This window comes from Triticum urartu, chromosome 5A (assembly GCF_056163025.1).
Source record: "Triticum urartu cultivar PI428250 chromosome 5A, HENAU_Tu73, whole genome shotgun sequence".
NCBI lineage: Eukaryota > Viridiplantae > Streptophyta > Magnoliopsida > Poales > Poaceae > Triticum > Triticum urartu.
The window spans coordinates 476,222,738-476,233,541 of NC_141877.1; positions in this window are offsets into that span (position 1 = coordinate 476,222,738).

Here is a 10,804-nt window from a genome sequence, read left to right on the forward strand (position 1 = left end):
GAATAATCCCCAGTCGGGAAGCGCGCTGCACAGGAAAAATCACACTAGATGTGGTGTTCGGCACGCCGGATAATTACAGGTCCGAAGAAGTCACGTTTCAGGTGGCCCCGTTCAAAAGCGGATATCACGCTTTACTAGGGCAGGAAGCATTCACAATCTTCCAAGCAATACCCCATTACGGGTACATGAAGCTTAAGATGCCTGGGCCGAACGGAATTATCACTCTAGCTAGTGATCCAGACGTAGCACTCCGCGCTGAAAACAAGACGGCTGCATTAGCCCTTGAGGCACTATCCGAAGCCTTAGCGGCCGAGGAACTGACTGCGCTGTGCTCCACGGTTAACAGGGATGATGTGATACTCGACAAGAGATCCAAATCCACATCCTTCAAGCCAGCTGACGAAATAGTCAAATTCCAGGTCCATCCAACGGACCCCAATAAAACAGCTTCCATCGGGGCATGACTGAACCCTGATGTAGACGCCGAACTGCAAGAGTTCCTACGAGAGAACTGGGACATTTTCACCTGGCACCCTTCAAACATGCCAGGGATCCCACACAGGCTGGCCGAACACAGCTTAAATATCCTAAAAGGATTCAAACCTGTCAAACAAGCCCTTCGGCGTTTTTCCGAACCCAAGAGACAGGCTATGGGAGAGGAGCTAGCCAAGCTATTGGAGGCCGGATTCATTAGAGACATAAAACATCCGAACTGGCTAGCAAACCTAGTGATGGTACCAAAGAAGGACAAATCCTGGCGCCTATGTGTCGATTTTAAAGACCTTAACAAGGCTTGCCCAAAGGATCCCTTCCCCCTCCCTCGTATCGATCAAATTATCGATGCCACCGCAGGACACGACTCGTTGTGTTTCCTCGACGCATACTCCGGTTACCATCAAATCAAGATGGCAGAATTAGACCAAGCCGCAACAGCATTCATCACACCATATGGCCCATTCTGCTTCAACACAATGCCCTTCGGGCTGAAAAATGCCGGTGCAACATAACAACGCATGATCCAGACATGTCTGGCAAACCAGATCGGCAAACAGTGGAGGCGTATGTGGATGATGTGGTCATCAAATCAAGACATGTCGAATCTCTAGTAGACGACTTGAGGCTTGTATTCGATAACCTCCGAAAATATGACATCAAGCTCAACCCGGAAAAATGTGTCTTCGGCATTCCAGCCGGAAAGCTCTTGGGCTTCATTGTATCCGGTAGAGGAATTGAAGCAAATCCAGCCAAGATCCGAGCTTTGTCACAATTGGATATCCCAAAGGATCTCAAACAAATACAAAAATTAACCGGATGCGTAGCGGCTTTAAGCCGCTTCATCTCCCGCTTGGGAGAAAAGGCACTACCCCTCTATCGCCTCCTTCGGCGCACCGAACACTTCGAGTGGACGGATGCCGCCACGGCCGGACTTGATGAAATAAAAGCCATATTGGCAACAAACCCAGTCCTGGCCGCGCCGAACACCGGCGAACCAATGTTATTGTACATTGCAGCAACACATCAAGTTGTCAGCGCAGTGCTCGTTGTCGAGCGGGAAACGGACGGACACAAATTCCCCCTTCAAAGGCCGGTCTACTACGTATCCACTGTCCTCATTCCATGCAAATCACGGTACCCGCATTATCAAAAGATTGCATATGCGGTATTCATGGCATCCCGGAAGCTACGACACTACTTTCAAGAGTGTTCCATAACAGTAGCCTCGGAAGTACCACTCAACGATATTATCAACAACCGCGGTGCAACGGGCCGGATTGCAAAATGGGCCATCGAGCTTCTCCCATTCGATATAACCTATAAGCCACGGCGAGCTATTAAATCGCAAGTTTTGGCCGACTTCGTCGCAGAATGGACGGAGGCCGAGCTCCCTAAAGAGTACGGCACATATTCAAACTGGATTATGCATTTCGACGGGTCCAAAATGTTGGCCGGACTGGGGGCTGGCGTCGTCCTAATGTCCCCCACAGGAGACACAGTCCAATATGTGCTCCAGATCATGTACACGGATTCCAACAATGCAGCCGAATATGAGGCCCTCCTACATGGTCTCCGAATAGCAGTATCCATGGGTATCCAGCGCCTAGAGGTACGTGGGGATTCAAACCTCGCGATATCCCAAATAAATGGAGACTTCGACGCCAAGGACCCAAAAATGGCAGCTTACCGCAACGCCGTCCTAAAAATGTCAGCTCGGTTTGAAGGGCTGGAGTTTCACCATATAGCCCGAGAAAACAATCAAGCAGCGGACGTCCTGGCACGCATCGGAGCAAAACGCGATGCAGTCCCACCCAACATCTTTTTGGAAAGATTTTTCAAGCCATCCGTAGCATGGGAGGGGGAACCCAAAAATAACAGCCCGGACCCAGCCGCACCACTCGACGCCAAACAATCTGACACAATTGGAGGCTCTGCCAATGAAATTACACCTTCAGCCCACGTAATAATGGCGGTTATCGCCCCGTGGATAGAACCATTCCTAGCCTACCTTACTAGGCAGGAACTCCCGGAGGACCAAAACGAGGCCCGATGCATAGTGCGGCGATCTAAAGCCTATAGAGTCCATGAGGGAGAGCTTTATAAGAAAAGCACTACCGGAGTCCTTCAAAGGTGCATCTCCGAAGAGGAAGGGAGGAACCTTCTGGCTGAAATTCATGCCGGACTCGGTGGTCACCACGCCGCTGCTCAGTCCCTTGTTAGCAAGGCTTTCCGTACAGGCTTTTATTGGCCGACGGCCCGGGCAGGCGCTCAGGACCTAGTCCAACGATGCGCTGGTTGCCAACTTTTTGCCAACCAAAGCCATATGCCACCCACCGCACTCCAAACTATACCCATCACCTGGCCTTTTGCAGTCTGGGGGCTTGACATGGTCGGACCCCTTAAAGGTGGGACCGATAGGAAAAAATACTTACTAGTCATGGTGGATAAATTCACCAAATGGATAGAAGCCAAGCCTGTTAAAATGGCCGAATCCGGACCTATGATAGACTTCATATCCGGGGTTGTACACCGTTATGGCGTCTCCCACAGCATCATAACCGATAACGTTACAAACTTTACCGCCGATGAGGTAAAACTCTGGTGCAAAAACATGGGCATCAAGCTCGATTATGCTTCTGTCTATCACCCACAAACCAACGGCCAGGTCGAACGTGCAAATGGTCTTATCATGAGCGGCATTAAACCCAGACTGGTGCGGTCCCTCAAGGAATCTAACACGCACTAGGTAGAGGAGCTCAACTCCATGCTATGGGGGCTGCGGACCACGCCAAATTGCTCCACTGGATACACACCATTTTTTATGGTGTACGGCGCAGAGGCAGTTCTGCCCTGCGACATAATTCATGACTCACCTAGAGTGCGCATGTACGAAGAAAGAGAAGCCGAGCTCGATCGGCAGGACAACTTGGACGCCTTGGAGGAGGAGCGTGACGTGGCAAAAGCCCGTTCCGCATTTTATCAACAGCAGGCCCGAAGATATCAAAGCAGAGAAGTACGGGCCAAAAATTACAATGTTGGCGAACTAGTTCTACGCCTGCCGGATAAGAAAAAGGACAAACTCAAGCCCAAGTGGGAAGGTCCATTCATAATCGACCAAGTCCTGACTGGTGGGGCGTACCACCTGCGAGATGCGTCGGATAACGGACTCGAGCCGAACCCGTGGAACGCCAGCCGTCTCCGAAGATTCTATGCCTAGCGCCGGACTCTGTGTTCGTCTCCTTCCTCTGTCCATTTTTTGCATTTTTCTGTCTTACATTTCTCTCCTTCCCCTCTTTTCTTTTATAGCACTTAAAGGCTCATCTAGTGACGCGCCACTCGCGCTCATTAAACCTGGGGGCTTCTTTAACAGAAGCTTATTTATACGGGCTTCACGCCCAACACATGCGTCGAACTTCCGCATGTACCTTTTTCTTCACCATTATATGCATCGATATGACTTAAGTTTTGGCAAAGCTGGGTTGCCTGGCTCCTGTGCTTACCCCTACGTTCCCGATTGTTCGGCTAGGCGGTAAAGGGAGCACCTCTGCGATTGTTACTACCGGGTCAGCCGGATGTGTACCTCAGACTGGGTGAAGCCGAAAGCTAGCATTCTTAAGGGAATATTCGGTCGGTGAAATAAAAGATGATCTTTTTACTGATTTTATGCGCCCCCAGATGCTTTTTTCTGCGTCTTTCCACGCAGTCCGGACATGCACTTTAGGGCATGCCTCCCAGCGAAAGGAACCCTTAACGGAACTATTCTCTCTGGAAGATGTTTCTTACTAACCATGTAATATAACATAACTAGTTGGGCACTTGTCTGATAAAGCACTGATGACCCCTACACCTAGTCTCCATGCATACCCCGGTTCTTATATAACCGCTAGGGTATTCGGACACACTCCGGACCGTCAAGTCCCGAGGTTGAAGCGAAAAGGTCGGCAACGACAAACGATCTACAATCCGGCTAGAAGGCATTACACATGTCAATTCAAAATTACACAGTCATTCTGACTGATTGTATTCCTCTTCTATACCATCTAACAGGCTGTCTAATTTACAGTCCTGCTGGGAATACTTCGCGGCCAACTCTACTTGGCCGTATACTAAGCTTACAGGGATCTCCTTCCCGCCAGGCCCCACTGGTCCGACCTCGGCCATGTGGTTTGGGTCAGACTTCGTAAAACGGGTCTTCACCATGGCCCAGGCCTCCCTAGCGCCTTGTCGGTAGGCCGATATCTTCCACAACCGGAAGCGCCACCGAGCTCCCTTCAGCTTCTCCGCAAGCTCTCCAAGGCCCTCGGGCACGGAGTGGGCAGGCCATAAGGCTTGGGCAATACCCCGCATCGCCTGCCGAATTCGCTCGTGCAGTTGCAAGAGTTCGGGAAGAAGGTCACCCGTAGAACCGGGCATCTCCTCTGCAGGACGACCTGTGAGCATACCTACAGACATTACTCTGTTAGTCGACTTCCTCGCCGAACTCTTTTTTCAAAGTTCGTTCAAGCACTTACTAAAAATGCCGCATCAAAGCCGCTGATTCTCCTTCGTGGAGTCCGACAGCTGGCCACGAACATCTTTAAGTTCGACGTCCAGCTTGGTGTTGGCATCCTGAAGCTCATTCTTCTCTCGCCTCACCTTTGTCAATGTACTCTCACCGGCCTTTAGCCGGCGTAAGAGTTGTTGCTTATCCGGATCGAGTCCGGCGCCATCTGCAATATGATTTGTCAGATTTGCACCCACACCGCACAATACTAATCTTTCGAAGTATATCTTACCTGAGGGGGTCTCTTTGGGCTCCCCTGATGCGGTTAGTGCGGCCTCTAGTTGGGCCTTGCACTTTTCCAGCTCCTGGGACAGTACGGTATTCTTCTCTGTAAGAAGCTGCATATTAAATGATCCTTAAATCAGTTGCTCTAGCTGCTTCAAGTCTCGGGGGCTACTGGCATATATATATTTAACCAAAATTTTCTTACCCGTATGTCTTTTACATACTGCTCAGTGGCTCTGGCTAAACCATTTTGAGCGGCACGGAGGTACGCATCTCCCAAATTAAAGGCATCTAAAGCCTCTTGGGAGAAACAAGCGTCGCGTAGAATTGTCCAGCGACGCCTGTGGTTCATGGCACTCTCCACTTCAGAATTTGTGGCAGACAGCCTGTCCGCATCCTCTGTCGGAGGAGCGTCCGGTGCGCGCCTTGCGCTCGCCTCTGCTTCCTGGCCAGACGTTGGAGCCTGGCTGGTGGAGGCGCGATTGGCAACCTCTCCGGATGTAGTCCGGCGAGGTCTCTTCGTTCTGAAGATAGCACGAGCGTTAATATGCCCTGACAGAATAACTCCAGGGAAACAAAGGGTGCACTATACCTTTGCACCGGCATCTCAGTCCGGACTACATTCCTTTTTTCCCCATGGGGCCCTGCGGCCCCTCATTGCCTAGCCGCCACAGGTTCGGCCTCCTGCCTCGGAAATCTCCCCTGCAAAACACGGCTGTCGTCAGAAACGCCAGGCTACGTGCGGGTGGAATCTCTTTCAAGGGAATAAGACCCCGGTTTCTGTCACCTGGGAGGCCGGGATTAACCCTGGGTAATCCGCCATAATGGCTACCAAGGTATTGTCCTTGCTTAGTTGATGGAACACCCCGTCGATAAGCTCCACCGATATGTTCGGATCCTCTTCGGAGTCCGGATTGAGGGACCGCTCTGGGTCCTCGGGCTGTGGAGGGCGGCTGTTTATATCCTTCACCTCCTGTCGCAGTTCCTGCATTGAATTTGTTAGACTACCTATCTAACCATGGGAGTATAAAACAAACGGGCAAGCGCAATTGTTCACTTACCCAACTTGGAGGATCTTACATACTGAATCCGACCCGCGGGTTGACACGGAGGAATTCCTCCTTTTCTCCCTTGTACAAAGAGGATAAGATCTTTACTAAGGCGGCGGCTGAGGCCGGCCCCTTACGACCGTAACGAGTGGCGTCATCCTCCCCGTTGAAATCCCACATGGGGTGGCCTCTATATTGAAGCGGCTGCACCCCCCGCATAATGCATGCGGCCATGACTCCAATCATGGTTAGTCCAGAATGAGCCAACAGTCTTATTCGGCCCATCAGGTAAAGGACGTCTCTGTCGCTTTCTCTCTGAGAGCTCCGCGGACACCAGCTCAAGCGTTTCTTCAATGGAGCACTGCTGAACTCAGGGAGACCGACCCGGATAGGGTCCGGTAGCGGGACGTCATCTATGTAAAACCATCCTGAAGGCCAGTCCTCGAACGCCTTCTTTGGGGTTCCGGATAGGTATCCGGTCCCAGCGATGCGCCATACTTCGGCTCCGCCTACTTGGTATATAGACCCCTCTTGAGAATGGGGCACCAGGCAGAATAACCTCTTCCACAGCGCGAAATGAGCCTCAACGCCTAAAAATAGCTCACAAAGGGCGACGAAACCCGCAATATGCAATACGGAGGCGGGCGTGAGATTGTGCAGCTGGAGGCCGTAGAACTCCAGAAGCCCGCAGAGAAATGGATGAATTGAAAATCCCAGTCCCCTTATTAGATAGGGGACGAGGCACACCCACTCTCCTTTAGAAGGATTGGGGGTGCTCTCCGCTTGTCTTCCGCCATTGTAGGTGGCGAGACCGGCTCGGACCGGGACCATGTATGCCTGAGGGAGAAATCCCTTGGCCTGAAGCGTCACTAACTCGCTATGCGGGATGGTGCAACTCTCCCAGTCCCCGGGTTTGGGACCGGAGGGGCGAGGGGAGGAGCTGCGATGGCTGGTCATGTTGGAATGGACCTTTGCTGGAAGCGCTCTGATGATAACTCGCGTAAAGGAGAAGATGTGGTTTGGACCTAAATCCCCATCCCGTTAAATAGGCGGCTCGTTTATACGGCTAGGGGTGTGGGTGTAAAAACGCCTCGGCTTTTCGCATTCGTTTGACACGTGGAAGACGGCCATTATTGGGCGTGGAAGCCGAGGAGCACTACATTACAAAAAACGGACATTATTCCTACAGGTACACAAGATTTGGAGAAGAACCCGCCTTGCAATGCCGAACAATCTGCGCGCCGGACTCGTCGTCATTGAAGCCTGGTTCGGGGGCTACTGAGGGAGTCCTGGATTAGGGGGTGTTCGGGTAGCTGGACTATACCTTCAGCCGGACTCCAGGACTATGAAGATACAAGATTGAAGACTCCGTCCCGTGTCCGGATGGGACTTTCCTTGGCGTGGAAGGCAAGCTTGGCGATGCGGATATGCAAGATCTCCTACCATTGTAACCGACCCTATGTAACCCTAACCCTATCCGGTGTCTATATAAACCGGAGGGTTGTAGTCCGTAGGCGATCAACTCCATATACAACAATCATACCATAGGCTAGCTTCTAGGGTTTAGCCTCCTTGATCTCGTGGTAGATCTACTCTTGTACTACCCATATCATCAATATTAATCAAGCATGACGTAGGGTTTTACCTCCATCAAGAGGGCCCGAACCTGGGTAAAACATCATGTTCCCTGCCTCCTGTTACCATCCGGCCTAGACGCACAGTTCGGGACCCACTACCCGAGATCCGCCGGTTTTGACACCGACAGACGGGTTGTGCAGCACATCCAGAAAAACATTGGGCGGGACCGGTTTGCGCTGAGAGCCCAACCGGCTTAAAGCGTCCGCCGCTTCACTTTTCCGCCGGTCCATGTGGTCCACCTGATAGCCTTTGAAATAACCTGCAACAGTATCCACCTCCCGACGATACGCTGCCATGAATGGGTCCTTGGAGTCCCATGTGCCAGACACTTGCTGAGCCACAAGGTCCGAGTCACCGAAGCACTTAACTCGACTTAGATTCATCTCCTTAGCCATCCGGAGACCATGGAGCAAGACTTCATACTCAGCTGCATTGTTAGTACAAGGGAACATTAAACGGAGAACATAACAAAACTTATCACCTCGTGGGGAAGTTAATACGACTCCAGCCCCCGAGCCTTCCAACTGCCTGGATCCGTCAAAATGGATGGTCCAATACGTGTGATCCGGCTTTTCTTCAGGTGCTTGCATTTCCGTCCAATCATTGATGAAATCAACAAGTGCTTGAGACTTAACCGCTGTCTGAGGCACATACTTCAAACCGTACGGCCCCAGCTCTATGGCCCACTTTGCAATCCGGCCAGTTGCTTCCCGGTTCTGGATGATATCTCCCAAAGGAGCAGAACTGACCCCTGTAATTGGGTTCCCTTGGAAATATTGTTTAAGCTTACGGCTTGCCATAAAAACTCCATACACCAGCTTCTGCCAATGCGGATACCTTTGCTTGGACTCGATTAGCACCTCGCTGATATAATAGACCGGTCGTTGAACCGGATGCTCCTTGCCTGCCTCCTCTCGCTCCACCACAATAGCCACGCTGACCACCCGAGCATTAGCAGCAACTTATAGCAGTAACGGCTCCTTGTCAATGGGAGCGGCGAGCATAGGTGGATTGGTCAACTGCCGCTTTAAGTCCTCAAATGCTTCATTAGCGGCGGAGCTCCAAACAAACTGATCCGTTTTTTTCAACATCTGATACAAAGGGATTGCCTTCTCACCAAGACGACTGATAAACCGGCTTAACGCGGCAATCCGGCCTGCCAGGCGTTGAACATCGTTGATACACTTTGGTTTAGCCAGGGAGGTGATAGCCGTGATCTTCTCCGGATTAGCCTCAATTCCCCTGTTGGACACCAGAAAACCCAATAGCTTGCCGCTGGTACATCAAAGACACACTTGTCCGGATTAAGCATCATCTTGTATGTTCTCAGGTTATCAAAGGTTTCCTTCAAATCATCAATCAGAGTCTCCTTCTCCCTGGACTTAACCACGATATCATCCACGTAAGCATGTACATTACGGCCAATCTGCTTGTGAAGACAATTTTGTACACACCGTTGGTAAGTTGCCTGGGCACTCTTGAGCCCGAAGGGCATAGACACATAGCAGAAGGCTCCAAAGGGAGTTATAAATGCTATCTTCTCCTGGTCCTTAACTGCCATTTTGATCTGATGATAGCCAGAATATGCATCCAAAAAACTTAAACGCTCACAACCCGCTGTAGCATCAATAATTTGATCAATACGGGGGAGGGCAAAAGGATCTGCCGGACAAGCCTTATTAAGATCTGTGTAATCCACACACATGCGCCAGGTGCCGTTTTTCTTGAGGACCAGCACCGGATTGGCAAGCCACTCAGGGTGAAAAACTTCAACAATAAAGCCAGCTGCTAAGAGCCTGGCTACCTCTTCTCCAATCGCCTTGAGTCTTTCTTTGTTAAACCGGCGGAGGAACTGTTTCACCGGTTTATATTTAGGATCGACATTAAGTGTGTGCTCAGCGAGTTGCCTCGGTACACCTGGCATGTCAGAGGGCTTCCATGCAAAAATGTCCCGATTCTCACAGATGAACTCGATGAGAGCGCTTTCCTATTTCGGATCCAAGTTGGCACTGATGCTGAACTGCTTGGACGAATCGCCAGGTACGAAGTCAACAAGCTTAGTTTCTGCTGCCGATTTGAACTTCAGGGCCGGATCATGCTCCGTAGTTGGCTTCTTCAACGGAGTCATGTCCACCGGATCAACATTGTCTTTATAGTACTTCAACTCCTCGGTGGCACAAACCGACTCTGCATAAGCCGCATCTCCTTCCTCGCATTCCAAAGCGATTTTGCGGCTTCCGTGAACCGTTATTGTCCCCCTGTGACCCGGCATCTTGAGCTGCAAATACACATAATAGGGTCGTGCCATAAACTTAGCGTAAGCCGGTCGCCCAAACAGGGCGTGATATGGACTCTGGATTTTCACCACTTCAAACGTCAATGTCTCCGACCTGGAATCATGGTCATCCCCAAAGGCCACTTCCAGAGCTATCTTACCAACGGGATATGCTGATCTGCCTGGCACTACGCCGTGGAACACTATATTAGACGGTTTGAGATTTTTATCTGTTAGTCCCATACGACGGAAGGTCTCATAATACAGGATGTTAATGCTGCTCCCTCCGTCCATGAGCACCTTGGTGAACTTATAACCTCCCACCTGAGGCGCCACCACTAGAGCCAACTGACCCGGATTATCGACCTGGGGAGGGTGATCCTCTCTGCTCCATATGATTGGTTGTTCCGACCAACGTAGATAACGGGGTATGGCCGGTTCAACAGAGTTGACCGCCCGCCTCTGAACCTTCCGGTCTCGCTTGTCCAAGCTAGTGGTGAAGACATGGTACTACCCACTACTCAACTGCTTTGGGTTGCTCTGGTAACCTGACTGTTGCTGTTGTTGGTTGTAACCACC